General features: G+C 38.4%; 1 protein-coding gene across 1 annotated transcript in view; it reads right to left on the bottom strand.

The window, feature by feature from the left end:
• Positions 1–20,269, bottom strand: part of PARP8 (poly(ADP-ribose) polymerase family member 8) — a 177,686-nt gene that overhangs the window by 136,278 nt on the left and 21,139 nt on the right. The gene's annotated exons all lie outside the window — the stretch shown is intronic.

The following is a 20,269-nucleotide window of genomic DNA, read 5'->3' as shown; positions in this document are numbered from 1 at the left end:
TTAGTAGACTTTGAACTTCAGGATAAAATCTGGGGAAGCTGAAAATGAGTACTATACTCCCTAGGAAGAAATTTCCTGAGCTGAAATGCAAAACCAAATAAGCTTTTCCTTATTCTACTCTTCTACTAGTCTTTGGACACTGGTCTTTTGGCAGTAAAGGGAAGTCCAAGCTCTCTGCATATTTTGCCACAGCCATAGTTTTGTATTCACCAAGTCCACCACTAAAACAAGCAGATTACGATTTTAATTCATTCCCACCTTTTAATGGTTTCCGACATGAAAGATTAGGAAACCTAAGTCCATTTCTTCAGACCTGTTTTTTTACAATAAGCAAAAAAGATTGGATTCTAAAAATCAGAAGTGGGGAGAGGAGGGCTTGCCTTTTAAATTTGTTTTCCCCACCAAGAAAAATCATGTGCTGTGAACAAGTCATGAGAATGGAGTAAGAAAGGGTGGCTTTGCACACCATGTGTGGGCCCTGCGTGGGCTGGGGGGCTATGTAACCTGGGGTAAGTTCTTTCTCTAAATCTCAGGTTCCCCACCTATGTGACACGGAAGACTGCTCCAGCTCAGACACTGAATCTGGGACGCTTGTGCCTTCTCCCTAAGAATAAACGGGAATAGAAAAGGCAACAAATGCCTTACTTCCTCAGCACTGCAAACTCTCAAAGACAGATGAGAGAAATGAAAAGTTGGAACCGCACTTGGAACAATGAGGGATCTAGGGATTATCTGACACGAAAGGCCAACAATATTAAAATACCTACCACAAGCTTTTTGCCTTTTTTAAATTCTAGTATAATTAGCATAGTGTTATGTTAGTTTCAGGTGTACATGACATTGATTCAGTACATTACTCAGTGCTCATCATGTACACTTTTTTTTTTAATGTTTATTCATTTTTGAAAGACAGAGAGAGACAGAGCACAAGCAGGGGTGGGGCAGAGAGAGAGGGAGACACAGAATCGGAAGCAGGCTCCAGGCTCTGAGCTGTCAGCACAGAGCCCAATGCGGGGCTCGAACTCATGAACCACGAGATCATAACCTGAGCCGAAGTCGGATGCTCAACCGACTGAGCCACCCAGGCGCCCCATTCATCATGTGCACTCTTCATCCTCTTCACACTCTTCTGTTTCACCCATCCCCCCACCCACCTCCCTTCTGCAACCTCCAGTTTGTTCTCTGTATTTCATACCAAAAGCTTTTTAAAAGCTCATTCTTTTAAACTCATTTTCTCTCCACTAACTGCTATTAAATAAGGACTTTCTTATATTACATTTATTACACAAAAGTTTCCTATAAGACTTTGTCATTTTTATGTCATATGGCTTCCTAGTCTCTCAAAATATTATCATTACATTTATGGTATAATTGAGGTGATAAGATAAAGGAGGAAAATACTCCCTACAATGTTTTAGTAAACGATAACACAAGATTTTAAAGAATTAAAGCTCAAAACTGAAAATGTTAACTCAAAGTATGTACGAGACATACGTGTGTGTGTGTGTGTGTGTGTGTGTGTGTGTGTGTGTGTGTGTGTAACTGGAACATGTAAGTGCCCGAAAAATGCTACCATTTTTAGTGTCACTGTTCACTTTCTTGATTTTCTTCTCAACTATAGTCAACTTTAAAAATACAAGACATCACTCAGGGCCATGCAGCTTCTCCTTTCTTTGAGATACTACTATACATATAAGTCAATATCATACAATACCTTACTTATATCAAATTTCTTCATTAAACTAAGTTTTATCAACTCCGCTTCATTACAGTTTTGTTGAAAACAGGGATCTTGTTAACTATTATATCACATTTTCTATAAGAGTACTTAGAAACTTCATTGACTATCTTTTGCCAGACTGCATAATGAAACCTAGCCATTCATTGTGCTTGCTGTTACATTCCCAGCTGCCAGCAAAGTGCCTGCCACAGAGATGCTAATAAAAACTTACAGAATCAATAAATTAGAGACGCGGTCCATTATTCTTTTCTAGTAAGTGCCCCCAAATGACAGTATTTTTCCTTAAAAAATAAAAACAAACTTCAATCCCTACATTAAGAATATTTTGAAAGTTCAAAGTCTTTTTTTTTAATGTTTGTTTATTTTTGAGAGAGAGAGAGAAACAGAGAGAGAGGGAGACACGGAATCCGAAGCAGGCTCCAGACTCCCAGCCGTTAGCACAGAGCCCGACTCGGGGCTCGAATTCACGAACAGCAAGATCATGACCTGAGCCGAAGTCGGACGCTCAACTGACTAAGTCGCCCAGGTGCCCCTGAAAGTTCAAAGGCTTAAGGCAAAAAAATTTTTAAAAAAATTAAAAAAATTTTTAAACAAAGTCTTAAGTCAAATATAAACTAGTAAAATGTAAAAACAGAAATGGCCTCCCATATTTGACATAAAATCTTCAAAAGAAAATTTCATGAGGTCTCCAGATGAGTATCTTTTCAAGGCAACAGTAATGCCTCCATTGAAAAGGCCTATGATTCAAACGCCAATGTCCAGCATAAAGATAAAGCCCCTCAAAGGCTTGCAACACATAAGCTGCTAGATCAATGGGCCGATCATTGGGTAGTCGTTCCTGAATATCCACCAACATCTCACTGGTGAAGAGCACCATGTGAGGTGCTATGGCAACTACCACAAAATGAACCAGGTAAGACACGTTCTGTCCTTAAGACAGGGAAACCCTATGATCCCATAAGATTTTCAACCTCTCCTCTTTACCCTTCAATCCAATTAAGATCAACACAGTAACAATAATTGAGTAAGCACACTCATTTCCCATATTTACAAGTTCACACCAACATAGTCAGATATTCCTCCTCTTCCCCTAGTTAAGAAAGTTATTACTGCCATCCTGTCATAGTCTAGATATGAGCCTAAGGAAGTGAAAGATTAAGTAACAGGCTAAAGTCTGAAGGGTAGAAAAACAGGAAGACAGATTTTGAAATTTCGAAGCCAGACATGAGTAATTCCAAGATCCTACTGTTTGACCATGCCTTTGTTTCACTTTCCCAATCCTAAGGGAGTGTACAAATGTCAATGTCGCCCTAACGTCGCACCCGAGAGCATCTTCTCCTTGAGGCTTTCTTCAGAGAGGACACTTCCAGGAGGATGTCCCCAAGGTGAGACACATCAAAGGAACAGAGAACAAAGAGCAAGCTCACTGAGATCAAGGTATTTGACAGTTTTGTTCTCAGCAGTGAGAACTGAGCCTGAGATGCACTTAGCATTATTTGGTGCCTCAATTACTTCTACAGGACTACAGTCTCAACAACAACAACAACACTTCCTACTACTTTTGTTGAGTAAAGCCGAGAGAAAGTGGGTGGGGGAAAAGAGCAGTGCTGTAACAATGATGTTTGGGGTTTTATACTTTTTTTTTTTTCTTTTTCTTTTTACAGAGGTTAGAAATGTCAGAAAAAAGGGTGTCATTTACTAGCTTCTTAGTTTGGAGTGAACCAGGATTTTCTGACATAGAATGAATTTAAAATACTTTTTAGAAATAAAAATGTGTTAAAGAATGAAATAACAAAATGAGAAGTATTGAAATTTGTCACTTCAAAATGCTTTCATTTCAACAGACAGCTGTGAACTATAAATGTGGTTCTGTTCTATGGGCTGCCAATAAAGTAGGACTTTATTGAGTTAAATGATTACTTTCATGTTTTATCAGTGTTCACAAATCAAGTTATTTATTGTCCTAGAAGACTAGGTCTGATTACGGCAGTTATATGATTATGTATACTACCTACTTATTTAAAACTTTAATGTCCTTTCTTAGAGATATTAAATAAGATTTAATTAAAAATCAACAGAAGATGATTTTATTTCTGACAGGACAACATTTAAGAACAGTCACATAAATTGTACAACTAAAGATGAACAGATCTTCATTAGATTTCGAATCATATATGCTACAAATTCATCTCCAAAAGCAGGAAAACTGAATGGTGTTTTATTCAAAACATTAGTTGGCAAAACAAAAAACAAACTAAAACAATCACAGCTCCATAATTACACCCATTATTCTCATGAATTAGAGCTATAAAAACAAGGTCAAATTGCTGAATTAAAAAAAAAAAAAATAACATTAGTGGGCGCCTGGCTCAGTCAGTTGAACATTCATCCAACTCTTGGTTTTGGCTCAGGCTATGATCTCACGGTTTGTGAGTTCGAGCCCCACATTGGTCTCTGTGCTGACAGCACGGAGCCTGCTTGGGATTCTCTCTCTCCCTCTCTCGCGGCCCCTCCCTTGCTCTGTCTCTCAAAATAAATAAATAAAGTTAAAAAAAATAGAATTAAAAAAATAAAAATAAAATTAGGACATAAAAAGGTACCAACTTTCTAAACAAGAAGAGAAGAAGTTCTAAATGCTGTGTAGAACTGTGTTACTGAACAAAAACAAAAACAGAAACAAAAATTCTCAATATGTACCCTATCTGTAGTCTCTTGAGCAACACAAGATCTTCCCATATGTGGTTATCTATCTCTATCCGCATACTGCAGAAGAGTAAACAGTTTATTCTGCAGTCACTAATCAACATGTGCTTTAGAATGTCTTTCCAAGCAAACTTCTATCACTTTAGTGACCTTACAAATTTTCCAGATTTCAAAAAACCCAATTGTAGTAGCCAGTCACTTCAAATCTGATGATTCAAGCTGTAAGTGGAATCACATAATCAGAATGTCATATATGATATATGCCACTCATGGAAACTATGCCAAAGAAAAGCAAGTAAGTATTTATAAAAAGGACTGAGATAAAAAGTGTAGTCTTTTTGTTGGAAAAACTAAAGGCTTTATCCCCAAATAAGCAAATCACTACCCTTAGGAGTGTATTTGAATGGCTTCCCCCAGTCCACACCTCTCACATCCAATCAACACCTACTATCAACATCAATCCCACTGTTCTGCCACTGAGATTCACTTCAGTTCATCCACTTATCCTCATCCTTGGAGCCACTACCATTAACTGCATCCACTATTAAAGATAATTATATAAAACACTTTCTATCTTACCTTTCTACTGAGGGAAAAAAATAGATGAGAAAAGGGATAGCAACAGAGGCTGGAGTCAACTGAACTCCAAAAGTGACTTGCATCCATGTCAGTCAGTAAAAATAAATCACATTTAAAATGAGAATGAGGGTATTCAAACAATGTCAGACTTGGATATGAATTAAACTGTAAAAACTTCTCCATTGCATATTCTGGGGAATTTCCACTGTCTCATAGATAACAGAAATTCAGAAACTCCAATGCCATTAAAAAAAATGTTTAAATGATACTTAGATGGGTTTGGAGTACTATTCGGAGGATTGTCTAGTAACGACTTCAAGCATGAGAGTGAGAACTGCTAGAGGGTAATGATTATCCTGAGAGAAGGCTTTTGCCAGATTAAAAAAGGACATGGAAGTTTATGAAACAGTAGTGAATTAGCATTACTACATGAATTTAATATTGTATCCACAGGGGGGAAATACAATTTTGAGAAATGATGTCCTGACACAAATATTCAGTTACTAAGTATGAGCAACACTCAAGAGATTACAAACACTGCTAAAATGGGAGAAAAACAAACATATATTCCAATTCTTGCTAATTTAAATACTTGCCTTAAAGCATTGTTTAGTAAATTTAGGTCATGTTATGTTTTATTTCCTTGCAGTTGATCAAATTAAGTCTCTTAATTTCACCGCGTTACAGAAAAGCAAAAAAAAAAAAAAAAACTTTATGTTTGGAAACCACAGGCCTCCCAAGGAAAAAAGTTTTTTATGTGCAAACTTATCTACCAACTCTGAACGAAGTAATCTACAGAATAATCAATAGTTTGATAGAACTTGGTTTTCACTGTGGAGAAGCTTTACCGTTTAAAGAATTCTAAAGAGGGGAACTATATAAAGATTTTTTTTCAGCATGATGGCAAAAGATAAAAAAATATCAGCTTTTTTCACTCCTAAACCAGTGTAATTCTTTTTTTCTGGAAGCTGATTCCAGCACATCTGGCCCTTGGTAGAGCAGAAAGAGGACATATGCTGATGATTTAAGACTTAGTTCATTTTTTTGACCTTAAACCAGTAACCACATCTGAAAGCCTCATTTTTCTCACCAGAGTGCCTACAGCTAGACTTTCAGAAATGTCTGGTTTCAGAAATTTAGTCTGGTTTAATTCACTAAATTTCAATGAAGAGAGGTTCCATAAGCCATTGATGTCTCTTTACGGTATTTTCACTCACTTTAACTCAGTGACGTTACCCTATCAAGAATGTTATCAGCCAGAGAAAGACAAGGGGCATCAAAAGTGCCCTAAGCAACTTGCCACTACTCAGAGTATGGTCCCTACACAGTCCAGCAGCATCTGTTCACCTAGAAGATTGTTTAATATCACATCTTAGCCCACCTCAGACCTACTGAATCTGAACCTACATTCAACAGATGTTCAAGTGGTTCCTACAACACTCCAGTTTAAGATTTAGTGCAAAGCACACTTGGTTTTTTGTCGTATTGACAGTGGAAATGGAAGTATAAGTAATTTGGCTGACCTACAAGGGTCTCCCTAGGACCAAATTTAGGAGAAATCCTGAGCAGGTGCTGATGTCTTAATGAAGAGGGTAAACATATGCTTTCTCCGATCCAAACACCTTTTTAACCTTGTGCTCAAGTCCACTAGGAAACTGGGAGGCAGCTATGGAAATGATTATATGGAAAATGTATAAACAGACACTCTGAAATTGGTAAAGTCTTAATAAACCATTGGTACAGTGATATTTTCTTAAGATTCCAATCCTGCCAAGATCCATGTTCTTTAGGTAATGGGCTTGGCCAGGGAGGGATCCAAAGGGTCAACAACCGATCCTTCCCATGTTTCGGCACTGTAGGCCCTTCTCAATCTTTCATTCTTTTGGTCAGCCATTTAACACATACTTACGCAACACTACTCATGTCCTGCCATGTTACGGGCAAGAGTACAGTCAGCAAAGAATAAAACTGACATGACTCTATGGAACTGACATGATCATGGTTCTAGAGTAGGTTAATCACCCGCTTCCAGAAACACACACAGGATCCAATGACACCACAGTGTCCTCATTTCTTGAACACAGGGATGTGGAAAAACCTTTCCATTATAGTTCCAAGGAGGCGAAGTTGGAAGACTCTTTTCAAAGAAACTTTTTTTTTTTTTCTGTGAAACTAAGTAAAATCTTTTTCTAAGTCTTCCAAGCAGGAGGAAATGTCTTGAGTAGATTCACTTGGTACGTTTTTGACTTACTAGATAGAAGCTGACGATCACCTGAGCTAGCACATCTTACATATCACCTAGTCTTCTTTGTCCTTCCCTAAGTCCTTTCAAAGAACCCCTGACCCCATGGCTTCTTTTCAAGTTTGTTTTTTGTTTGTTTTTTTTTTGCTTCCTTTTTATCTCCTCTAATGGCTTTTCCTTCCATTCTGAGAGGAAGAGGGTAAAGCAAAAATCTCATCAGGATAAGAGGCTGATGGAATGGTCTTTGAGAAATGGTCTCTGGCCTCTTTCCTGTCCTCCATTGTGCTGTAGGGGGAGGAATCTCATTTCTAGTGAGATTCTCCTGCATGTAAAACTCTCAGGTATAATTTTTAAAGTTTATTTATTTTTGAGAGAGTGAAAGCACGTGGGCGTGAGGGTGCACACATGTGAGCAGGGGACGGGCAGAGAGAGAGGGAGAGAGAATCCCAAGTTGGCTCTGCAATGTCAGCACAGAGCCCAATGTGGGGCCTGAACGCATGAACCAAGAGATCATGACCTGAAATGAAATCGAGAATCAGACGCTTAACCGACTGAGCCACCCAGGTGCCCCAAAACTCTCAGGTATAATTTTGGCTTCATCTAAGGCAAACGGTCATTTTATCACAGTGATAAGAAGCAAAAAGATGCTGGGGTGCCTGGGTGGCTCAGTCAGTTGGGTATCCGACTTCAGCTCAGATCATGATCTCACGTTCGTGAGTTTGAGCCCCGCGTTGGGCTCTGTGCGGACAGCTCAGAGCCTGGAGCCTGCTTCGGATTCTGTGTCTCCCTCTCTGCCCCTACCCCGCTCATGCTCTGTCTCTCTCTCTCTCTCTCAAAAATAAATGAACACTAAAAAAAATTTTTTTTTAAGTGAAAAGATGCTAAGGAATAAAAAGGAGATATGAACAACCTTCTAGAAGGTAATTCATTTCATAGTATTTCAGTTATAATGCTCATAGACATTCTAGGATTCCCAGAAAGCCCTCTATATAGGAGAAGCTTTTAGATTAGTATAGACACCTAAAGTGCAGGAGTCATGTTGAATTCATCTTTGTTTCCCTGGTGCCTGTGTCTGCTGGAGTGGCGGATGAGTAAATCAATTGGCCATTTACACATTTATACATTTTGTTCTCAGAGGTTTTCTTATCTAAATCTCTAATTTAATCATGAAGCACTAACTCCTTCAATTATTGAGAATAAGTAACTGACATAAATAACTAAGAAAGAGCCACTGGGCACCTACTGTGTACCAGGCATTATGCTGCCCTGGGAAAGTTGAGGCAAACATGACCCCAAAGCCCCTTGTAGATTCATGGTCCAGACAAAGAAATTAAATTTTGATCAAATAATCACACACAAATATGTGAAACTGCAGTTTCAATGCACTGAGAAAACTCTAGTAGAATTAACCTAATTATGAGAAAGAGAGGGAGAGAGAGGGATAGAAACAGAGGGGTTTTTCTGTGTGATACTTAAAGCAGTGACCAGAAGCATACAAAGGAGATTTAAAAAAAAGAAAAGCAGTGCCAGTGATCCCACACAGTGATTATTTTCCTTATTAGTAAAATTAGTTATAGTTAATAAGCCGTACACTAAACTACATTACGGGTAACAAACGAGAATATTTACTTAAAAGATACAGCTCTGAGTATCCACCAACATCTATAACCACCAACATGTTCACGAAGAAAATTTCGGTTTTTAACTTTTTCTAGAATAAGTCTTTTTAATTTACTAACACCTTGACTTAAAGTACTGATTTTCTTCTTTCAGATACTGTTGGCCAGGATTTCAAATAAAAGAGAGGATTTCCAGATAAGATTCTGCCATCTTGTTTAATAGCTTTCCAAAAACCCTTCAGTTTTTGACTCAGAAGGAGATGACCCATTCTTTTCAATGTCCTATCTGAGTGACAGTTGTAGTGGCAAACTGGGCGTCACTATTATAAGTGAGAATAAGAACTCCCAAGGCCAGAGCAGTAAATCCAAGAGCAAAGAGATAAGAACGTTGACTCCTCCGGGGCAGATAGGCAACTAAGTTTGCAAAAGTATATGGAACTGCAACAGATACAGAGTCAATTATGAAAGGGGCAAGCAGATGAAGTATAAATGTAGAAATGCTGAAGCCTGAGAAGTGATTAAAGAAACAAACAAACAAACAAACAAACAAACTAGGAGTAATGTTGTAAAATCAAGAGGAAAAACATTTTACATAAAGAAGACACAAAGAAGGAGACAGGTAAGTGAGGGCAGAGGACAAATAACAAAGGGTTAATGAGTAAATGAGAAATAAGCATATAACATTATTTCAGGGGGAAAGAGAAAGGGAAATAGCTAATGGGTAGAAAGAATTTAGATAATATAATCAGAGCTGCCTTCCGGTTTTCATCCTTTCAAATTGAAGCTTATGGGCTAATCATTCAAGAAATTTAAGGATGGTGTTCCACATACATTAAAATATGGTACCTTGGATGCCCAAATTGAATTTAAAATTTGGGACAATTTTTCAGTTATGCAAGTTTAAACTAACCTTAAAACTTTTCAGCTTTCAGACCATAAAGTTTAAAAGAATTCCAATTTAATTTTTGTATTATTATTTCTGTAAGGCAGCTCAAATGATGACTATAAAGTAATAAAAGATTAACCCACAGAAGGAGCCATGGTATAGTTTGATTCTACTCATTCCTTTGCTACATTATCTGTGTGAAATTAATTCAAAGTAACTTTTTCTTTATCCTCATTTAAAACAAAATCTTCCATCTCCTCTGTGTAAGCATCAAATTATGTCTTCTAAGTACTGATGTACAGACTGAATTTATAAGATCTACATAATTTGTAACAATAAACATCATGCATTTCTTTCACCTGAATCATGTCTTTGTTCAAAAATAAACAGTATATTCAGCTGAAATATATCAAAATAATGTCATGGTAGGGAATAATTTAGAATTCACCCAAGTGAAAATTTCTGAAATTTATATTTCTCATAGCAGCTTTAAATCACAAAAATATTGCTCAAGTACACTAAAGCCTGAATTTTGCATATTCAAAAGTAAATCAACTTTCAGTCCTTCTGAGAATAATGATCCCATATCTGCTGAGTAATTCTTAAATCAAAATAATTTATTATTAGGAAGAGTTTAGAAAATAATCCATTTCTGAACTCTACAATGAAGCAAGGATACAAAAATTAAAAAGAACAAAATTGAACACTAACAAAGGAAAAAAGTGACCACATTTTTTAAAAGAGCCATAAAAGAAAAGCTTATTGAAATATTTTGCTTTTTTATTGACAATAGTAATCATTAATTAATTAGTGCATATTACTAGAACAGATTACAGAATCTATCCATTTGCTTTTATGAAGTGTGTCCAATAAATATCCAATTAGCTAAACTAGTCAGACTCCAATAGTCATTTACAACCTACGTTAATACTTCAAGAGGTCTGAATGACTGAACATGAACCTGGACTCGGTTGTGACTTTTTTCATTTTCTAAGCATTGCAGGCACTGCACGGTCGCACATAAATCTCAGGCCTGCCCGACACTGACAGTTCAGTATTGTCAAGATGTTACATTTCTACACTAGGGAGCTGATTATTCTAGAGAGTCTATATAACCAGGTCAACATGGTCCCAGTTTCTAGAAGGAGATAATCTCAAGCCGTACTGTCATACTCATAGTTAATAAGGTTCCTGAAGCCACCCTGAGGAAATGCCTCAAGGACACAAAATTTCTATAAGCAGAGCTAAAATCCCTCCACCGGAAATGCGGTTCTGAGACCCTTCAAGTGGACTTTGATCAAACCTAGCAGAATAAACTAAACATGAAAATATATTCACCATTGGGACACCTGGGGGGCTCAGTCAGTTAAGCATCTGCTGACAGCATAGACCCTGCTTGGAATTCTCTCTCTTCCTCTATCTCTCTGCCCTTCCCCTGCTCATGCTCTCTCTCTCTCTCAAAATAAATAAATGAACATTAAAAAAAAATCTTTTAAAGAAAATATATTTACTATCAAATAAATGCAAATTAAAATTATAATGAGATTCAACTGCATGTGTGTGTGTGTGTGTGTGTGTGTGTGTGTGTGTGTGTGTGTGTAACTGGCAAAACCAAAAAAGAATTCGAGCATGCTGCATGAGCTAAGTCATGAGAGTGCTGCCAGGCGTGTAAATTGGTGTCACATTCATGAGGGCAATTTCACAACATGCATCAAAAGACTCAGAATTTTCACTCTAGGAATATATTATGAGGAAAGCGACAAGTGCAAGAAAATAGAAGTCCAAGGATCCTTGTTCACAGCAGGCTACTGAAAGCAACAAAAATGTTGCCTCAAACAAAGTATGGTAAATAAATGGTTATAAACAGTGATTTAGGTTATTATGAAAAAAGGCTACTTGCAAAATACCACTTCAGAATTTAGGATATTCCTTCCTTATAATTAAAGATGAGAATGAGAGGAGCAACTTGCACCCATGTGCGCCGCATGGTATGGGTACAGAAAAAAAAAGTTGAAAGGAGATATATCAAACTGCTAACACATTAACTTTGGGTGCAGAGATTATAAGCAATTTTTCTTTCCTTTTCATACCTTTCTGCATGGTCAAGTTTTTAGAGTAAGTACGGCATAACTCTAAAATCATGGGCAATATAGATGTGAACATAACAAAACAAACAAGCTTAGAATTCTATCATATCACTTCAGACTCTGAACATGTTCTTCTATAAATGTAGTTATGTTCTATCCCGAGAGCGGTTCTGACCTCCTGAGACCGTCAAAACAATCAGAACACCTGGACAGACTTAATTTCCTAATGGCTTCAGAAAAAGGCTCAGATTCAAAATGCTGGCTACATGTAATCCATTCTATGCCTGGGGGATACTGTCAACTGTAGTGTTGAATTAATAAAAGATGAGAAAACACCGAGGCCATAATAGCTACTTCCTGTGCTTATTCACACTTTATTTGAGACAGGCCACTGGTAGTAGCATCTACGGTCAGTTGTGATAAACAATTAAAGGCTACGAAAACAATTTTTAAATACCTCTTTCATTTATTATCAACCGATGATTTGGCTGAAAATCTGCCAATGGCATTTTAGTTTGGTAATCATCTTGAGAACTCCTAGGTTTAATTTAAGTGAAAAACTCCTAACAGCGGTCTCCAATACCCTTACAATAAAAATTTTAAGAGCTACCCTTTTCCTGGGCCAGTCATTTAGAGACACAGGCAAGAACAATATAAAGTGTTGCTTCAGGGGCACCTGGGTGGGTCAGTCAGTTAAATGTCGGACTTCGGCTCAGTCAGTGGGTTCGAGACCCACGTCAGGTTCTAAGCTGACAGCTCAGAGCCTGGAGCCTGCTTCAGATTCTGTGTCTCCCTTTCTCTCTGCCCCTCCCCCACTCTTGTTCTCTGTGTGTGTGTGTGTGTGTGTGTCTCCCAAAAATAAATAAACATTAAAAAAACTTCAAACTGTTGCTTCAAAGAATTTAAAGAAGGAAATACAGGCAGAAAAAACCAGTAATTATATATCATTGTTTTAAGTGCTAAAACAAACAAGCACAGGGTACCACATGAGTACAAAGTAAGTGCCTTTAAGACAGGGTGACGACTGATCAGGTGTGACTAGGTAAGCTGAATCTTGAAAGGTAATTAAGATTTAGTCAAATAATTAGAGGGTAAAGAGTATTAATTTTTACCATCCTATGGAAGTAAGAAAAAGCAACCAAGAGAATTTCCCATCAATAGGCCTGTCTAATTATGTCCCAACAGCATTCATTCCTTCAATGAAAAGTTTTCATTATCTACTTTAACTCGGGCACTGTGCTTGGTGAAAAAGAAACTATTCCTGCCCTTAAGGAATGTAAAGATAGAGTCATAAACAGAGAATTTTAATTATGTGATCACTATCCCCATGTGGCAGAGTATCATCTAGGAGAGACATATAATCTAATTCTGAGTGCCTCAGGGAAAACTTCTTGGAGGAAATGACACCTAAATTGAAATCAAAGCAAACAGGAAAATAAAATAAAAGATGCAAAATAAAAATAACTATCAAAAATAAGTAAAGTGGTAGGGACTAGGGAGTTATGGCCAGGAGGGTCAACCGATGCCTGCTCACAAAGGGGCTTTTAAATACCATGACAAGGAGGGGCACCTGGGTGGCTCAGTCAGTTAAACGTCTGACTTCAGCTCAGGTTATGATCTAGCTGTTCCTGAGTTCAAGCCCTGTGTCGGGCTTTGTGCTGACAGCTCACAGCCTGGAGCCTGTTTCAGATTCTGTGTCTCCCCCACTCACTCTCTCTCTCTCTCTCTCTCTCTCTCTCTCTCTCTCTGCCCCTCCCCTGCTCACTCTCTCTCTCTCACTCAAAAATAAACATTAAAAAAATAATAATAAATAAATACCATGATGAAGAGTTTAGATTTCACTCTGTGGTCAGTGGAGAAATTAGAAAGGGCTTTAGGAGGAGGAAGTAATGTGATCAGATATATACCTAAGAAAGATTATTTTGCTGTGGGTGCAATGGAATGGAATGGAATAAAGCAAGACTGGATTTGGAAAAGGCTTTTGGAATGATGAAAGTAAGAACTGTGGGCAGTGGTCACCAGCTAAGGTAGAGGAGTTGTGGTGGAAAGTACTAGCCATTCAATATCAGCCATTTGACAGATACTAAGGAGTTAAAAATCAGTATGAATATGGTGATTAATTATATATGGAGGGTGTATGGAAGACAAAGGCATCTTGGATGGCACCCAAGTTTTTCACATGGGAAAATATGGGCAAGAAGTGGAGTCAATCAATGGCATAAGGACTTGGGAGGGAGTGGAAGAGGAGATTCATTTTTTATATACTTAGCGTGGAGATTCTTAAAATGTCCAAGTTGTGAGAGGGGGATATACACAAGAGAGATCTGGGCTGAAAAACAGATCATAGTGTTTAAAAACAAAGAGTCAAGGATTTGGGAGATGTGGGACACGAAAATACAGAGATTAACTGAATGCAAGGGCATTAACGGAGATTTCCCAGAATGTCTGGAGTGGACAAAGGTGGGAGAACAGGCGGGAAACATTCAGTTACGCTGACATTTATGGAATGGAAACAGGAAGAAGAGTCCCTAGCAGGATGCAGAAGTCAGAGACATGGGGCACAACGGGGGGTTCATCACCGAGGCCTGGACAGGAGAACATTTCCAAATGGAAGGCATGATTAATCTTGTGGAAGGCCATAGCTGCACAAGTCAAGTAATAGCTGCCACCAATATAGACTGCTGTTAGGGTGAGGAGACAAGCTGAGGATGTAAAGAAAAGAACACAAACACTTCCATCAGAAAACTGGCTTTGGGTGGGAGGAAGCCAGGAGCAAAAACAGAATTGGAAGGGAGGTTTTCTTTGTAAACTTGTTTTAAACTTTTTTTTTTTTTTTTTTTTTTAAGTTGACACAAGCCACTGAGAAGATGAGTGAAAGAGGGATAAGTCATGGAATGGGTGTGTTCCAGAGCACAACTGGGGATGGGGGTGGGGGGGCACTGGCATATTAGCCACAGGCTTCTTCCAATGGGAGCAACGGATGCTCAAGAGCACAGTGGGGTTGTAGACACCTGGCAATAAATAAGTAAAAAGTACTGCTCCCTTTTGGTTATCGATTTTAATGTGAAGTTTGATGGAATGTGTTCTGGAAGAGGTGGAGGAAAAAAGAGTTTTGAGAAGAGTAGTAAAAAGAGGAAGAGGAACTACTATGGAAAACAGGAAAACAGACCGTGCTTGTTTCTCACTATTCCCCATTCTTTCTACGATTTATGCAATACTTGATTTGTGAGGGCCCACTGAGGTCAGAGATTGCATGTTAGTGGTCGCTCCTGAGTCTCTACCTGAAGAAATGTTTTCTTTTGTTTTGTTTAACATTTATTCAGTTTTGAGAGACAGAGCGTGAGCAGGACGGGAGGGAGAGAGGGAGACACAGAATCCGAAGCAGGCTGGGCTGGTCAGCACAGAGCCCGATGTGGGGCTTGAACCCAAGAACCGTGAGATCATGACCTGAGCCGATGTCAGATGCTTAACCGACTGAGCCACCCTGGCGCCCCATCTACCTGAAGAAATGTTAACCAGCCCAGGCACAGGAGTGGAATGAGGAGGTAGATCAGTCTTTAGAAGTAGTTTAGCTAGATGTAGTTTCCCACAGAAACATAAAAAGAGGAGAGGATATTGCCAAATGTGTCTTTGGAAATGAAACATGGCTATAAAGGGAAGGGAGGAATTAGGAGGAAGTTACTAGAAACTAAGTGGACCATGAGATCAAAGGTCTCAATTAAGGGGTAGTAATAATATGAGAGCAGGAAAGATGGAACACTGACAATATCAGAGAATGAGGTGTGTGGGTTAAATACACCAGAGGCTAAGCAGTTCCAGAGTGTGACCATGAAGTAGGTGGCTAACACGGGGAGGATTTGAAAATACCAGTGTGGAGATCATCAAAGAATTAAGAGACCTGTGGATATCAAGTAGATCATAGATACGGATCCTTGGAGTCACTCATGTGCTGGCTGAATATGGAGTTGACAGGAAAGGGGCAAACCGTGTGTCAAAGTCCTCAGTAAATAAGAGAGAATAACCAGGCATTTGGTAGAGACCAGCAAAAGGGGGAAAAAGGGGGTACAGCAAAAACAGTCAGCTTTACAAAAGCCAAAGGATGGAAAAGAAAGCAGTGGGGATCTCTCTTCCCTTCTCCACACGTCTTCACAGTAACCATTCCAACCTTCTTAATTTCTCTTCCTCTACCTCTACCTTCTGAAAGATTGGAAGGCATCAAATGAAAATTCTTTTATCTTTTTGCCATCATCACACATAATTCACTGGCCCCAGCTCCCAACTATAAAGCAAAAGGGCGTGAGACTATAAGGAGAAGATGACCTCAGGGCAAGTCCAATCGGCTAGAAACTGATGAGCCTTATTGAGTCTGCACCAGCAGCCACTGGCTAGAACGTTTCCAAAAGAATCTTCCAATAAGAAGTAACTACAATCCAGGTGCATGGTGGGACATATGCCTCATTTAGGAATTATCTAGGTCTATGGACTCCAAGAGACCTTTTTACCAAGTGAGGCAGGAGGTGAAGGGATAAATTAGTCCCCAGGAACCTCACCAAGTATGCAGAAATTACAACATTTTCTAGGTCATAGAAAAATACAACAGGTACAGCAATGTTCACCAATATTCCTTTTGCTTCTCTTCACTGTAACCATTATAGGTGGGTAGGTCTACATGATTAATGTGAGCCATGATATGCAATGGAAGTGATGTGTATCACTTCTAGGTAGAGTTAATGAAAGGCCCATGTAGAATTCTCCAGGTTCTTTCTTTACCTGAAATGTACAATAAGCAGGGTGTATTTCCAGATAATGCAATGCAAGAAGGAGCTCTTCTGGCTCCCCAGGTAATGATATGGAGCTTCCATGAGCCAAAGATGAACATAGAGAGTAACAGGAAAATAAATCTTGGCAGAATTAAGTGGTTCATATTTCACAAGTATTTGGTTGCTGCAACATAAGAAGGCTATGCTCACTGAAAGTAGAAAACTTTCATATTGACCAAGAATATCAAATGCTGTGATTGATGGCTGACAGGAGTGGATAGGGTGGGAAAAATGACAAGAGTAGCCAGCTTAAAGTTTCAAGCAAGTCAGCCTCCTAGGAAATCTGATCTCGGGTATCTAGTACACTAAAGAATCTCTTCCCTAGAAGGCCAGAGGGTCAAACAGTAGGTTAGCCCAAAGGAACAATGTAGCGTACCTTGAAGAACTCAGCAAGAAAAATTATTCCTATCTAAACATCTTCCCAAACCCAACCCAATTCCTTTGGCCCAAACAAGGAAGCAGCTCTGAATGATATTTGTCTGAGATCAAGAATACCAATGTGATCATTTTCTTGTTCTTGATAATTTTCTTGGACCATAGCTCAACCAGTAATGTACCATGATGTTCTTAATTTTCTTAACTGACAAGGCTATAATAAAAGGAATAAAATGTATTTAGTCACACATCATATATGATGGTTTTAATTCTGTAAAGAATTTAAATGTCACTTGATGAGTACTTGAAGAGTAAAGCTAGAATTAACTTCTAGGCGTTATATAAATATTAATTGAGAACTTTCATAATTACATTTTATAGAGAGGTGAGAATTACCTGATATTTATTCCTATCATTATTGGTTGAAAGTATTAATACATACTTTATGTCACATTATGTGGGTTTGCAATCACATCAAGTTCAAATGAATTGTGGAAGATTATCTAAAAGAATAAAATATTTACACACGATCTCTACCACCTGCACAGGAATGGGGTGAATCATTATGACATGTTCTATTTCCCAGTAAATCTCTATCTCCTGAGGCCTCTTCTTATGTAATGCACTCTCAACAGGGTTCTTTGGGGCTCATGGCAAAAATAGTGGTTACAGAAGTCTGCCCTCGGCACACTCAAATCCAGGAGGGTATTTCATTTGTGCTACAGACGCTGTGTGTCAGACTGGCCTATCCTCACATCACACAGTACACTTATTTACCTAAGATAAGTCCAACTGCTCCCTAGATTTTCCAAGGCCCAACAGAAAAATAAACTGTGAAATGGAGGTGGAAAAACTCTCTCCGGCAGACTTCGGGGTTGTCACACCAACATCTAATCCCTTTTTCTTAGAAATGTTCCTATTATTCATCATCATATCCTATCTTCCTCAGGGTAGCTAATTTGAGGACAGCTAATTTTACCCCTGACTCTAGCAATGGGAATGGAATTGAGGCCTAAAATAATCAGCTTTTGAAAGCATTTCCCCTCTCTGGATATGGAAGAGGAAAAAGCACTGGAGTTTTCAGCAGCTGTCTCGCAATCCCACGAGGAAGGGATACTAGCCGACATGGAAGGCAAGAGTCGACCTCTGGATAGAAACCAAGTTGTTGAAGACACTGTTAAGCCCTAATCCAGTCAACTCGGAAACCCAGTTTACCACCCAATCTAGAGCTACATAAACAAGAAAATTCTTTTTTATTTCAGCCAATCTGAGTTGAGTATTTTGTCATTAGCAAATAAACGCATCCTGACACACACAGAGTTCAAGACAAACAGCTCTCCTGTGGTGCTCCATGCCCTGAAAGACTGCTGTGCATTCCGGAATTCCTGGATTGCTGATCCCCATTCTTTAATCAACTAAAAACATTTTTAAATACAAAAAGAATGATTAGGAATATCAGAAAACCTGCATTCCTGAAAAAGAAACATACAGATAACTAGTCTGGAGCAATTGCTATAAATGGACCAGCTGAAGCAACAGAAATGCTAAGATTTGATCTTCACTGGATGGAAATGCAAAAGAACCACGAGTCCCCGGATTGACCAGCAAGCACACCACCTACAAAGAGACCTCATCCCATACCCTGCTTCTGGGGAAGGAACAGCAGGCAGGAAGAGAAATATCTGCCATTTGTGACACTTATTAAACTGGCTTTCAAAGGAGCCATACGGATATAATCATTTTTAAAAGTCTATGCTATAAAGATGAAGTCAAATGAGTCCTAGAAGTCACTCCTGACCGTGGTTCACAAATAACAGTAAGTTATCCCTAAAATACTGTCATAACGTTTCTGACAGGCTCATGTGATTTAAGCAGCAGTTGGATGCTGGTTCTCTGTCAAGTCTACACTTAGGCACTTTATCAGTTTTATGACATTATGTAAATTGAAGAGAAACAGAATCAATGAATATATATATATATAACTTTAGTTACCACTTATTATTCTCAATGCACCGTTTTTCCAACCCATAATTTTCATGTTAGCTCAGCATTCGTACATCTTTACAGATATTCATCTGAGACTACATGCTTAATTATGGTTTTATACAACTAGTCCAAAACATCGACGTATCTACGTCATTTGGCAGTGACAAAGGCTACTGACATCAGCACTATTATTTTCCTTTTCCAAAAACACAATTCCAAATTGAGAAATAATCAAGGAGAGAAATACTCCTCCCTTCTATCCTAATTTAGGAGGTAGAGTCTTTATTTCTTTTCAAACCCAAAATAGAGAATCGGGCACACATTATTAATTTATCTGCTTTCACTTGCTCTGATTGAAATTAAAGATTAACATTTTCAGGCTGGTAGTCAAAACTGTTCACTCATTATTCAATGAACTTCAAGAACCAACCAGCTAACAAGTCACCTAAAGGACTCCTGGGTGGCTGAGTCAGTTAAGTGTCCAACTCTGGATTTCAGCTCAGGTCATGATCTCACTCTTATGAGATCAAGCCCCACGATCAGGACTCTGGAGTACAGGCGTGGGGCCTGCTTAAGACTCTCTCTTCCTCTGCCCCTGCCCCTCTCTCATTCATAAATAAATAAATAAATAAATAAATATCACCTAAGCTAGGAAATCTTCACTAGCCTTCCCAAAAAAGGCATGCATTCTTGTACTAGAACATCCTATCAATATTCATTGGAAATATCTTAAATTCATGTCCCTGATAATTAACATATTTTAATTCAAACTATGGATTAACACATGCTTTGTAATGCTAGTTAAAGAATATAAATATTAGAGAGGTACCTGGGTGGCTCATTTGGTTTAGCGTCTGACTCTTGATTTCAGCTCAAGCCATGATCTCACATTTCGTGAGTTCAAGTCTCCCATCAGGCTCTGCACTGCTAGTGCTGAGCCTGCCTGAGATTATCTCTCTCGCACTCTCTCTGCCCCTCCCCGGCTCTCTCTCTCTCTCTCTCAAAATAAATAAACTTTAAAAATTTTTTAAAAAGAATATAAATATTAGAAACTTTTTTAAGCCTCTACCTAGTAATATTTTCATTAAGTAACAAATGATTCTAGGTGTGCTATGTAAAATAAGACACATGTAAAAATAAATAAATAAAAATATGATAGATGTATCTTAAATGGAAGAAGTAAAGTGTAAGGAGCTGTTTTTCTTGTTTGTTTACTAGTATTACTTGTGTT

This window comes from Panthera pardus, unplaced genomic scaffold (assembly GCF_024362965.1).
Source record: "Panthera pardus isolate Hobbes unplaced genomic scaffold, ASM2436296v1 HiC_scaffold_2, whole genome shotgun sequence".
Lineage (NCBI taxonomy): Eukaryota > Metazoa > Chordata > Mammalia > Carnivora > Felidae > Panthera > Panthera pardus.
This window is presented reverse-complemented; position numbering and strand designations above follow the sequence as displayed.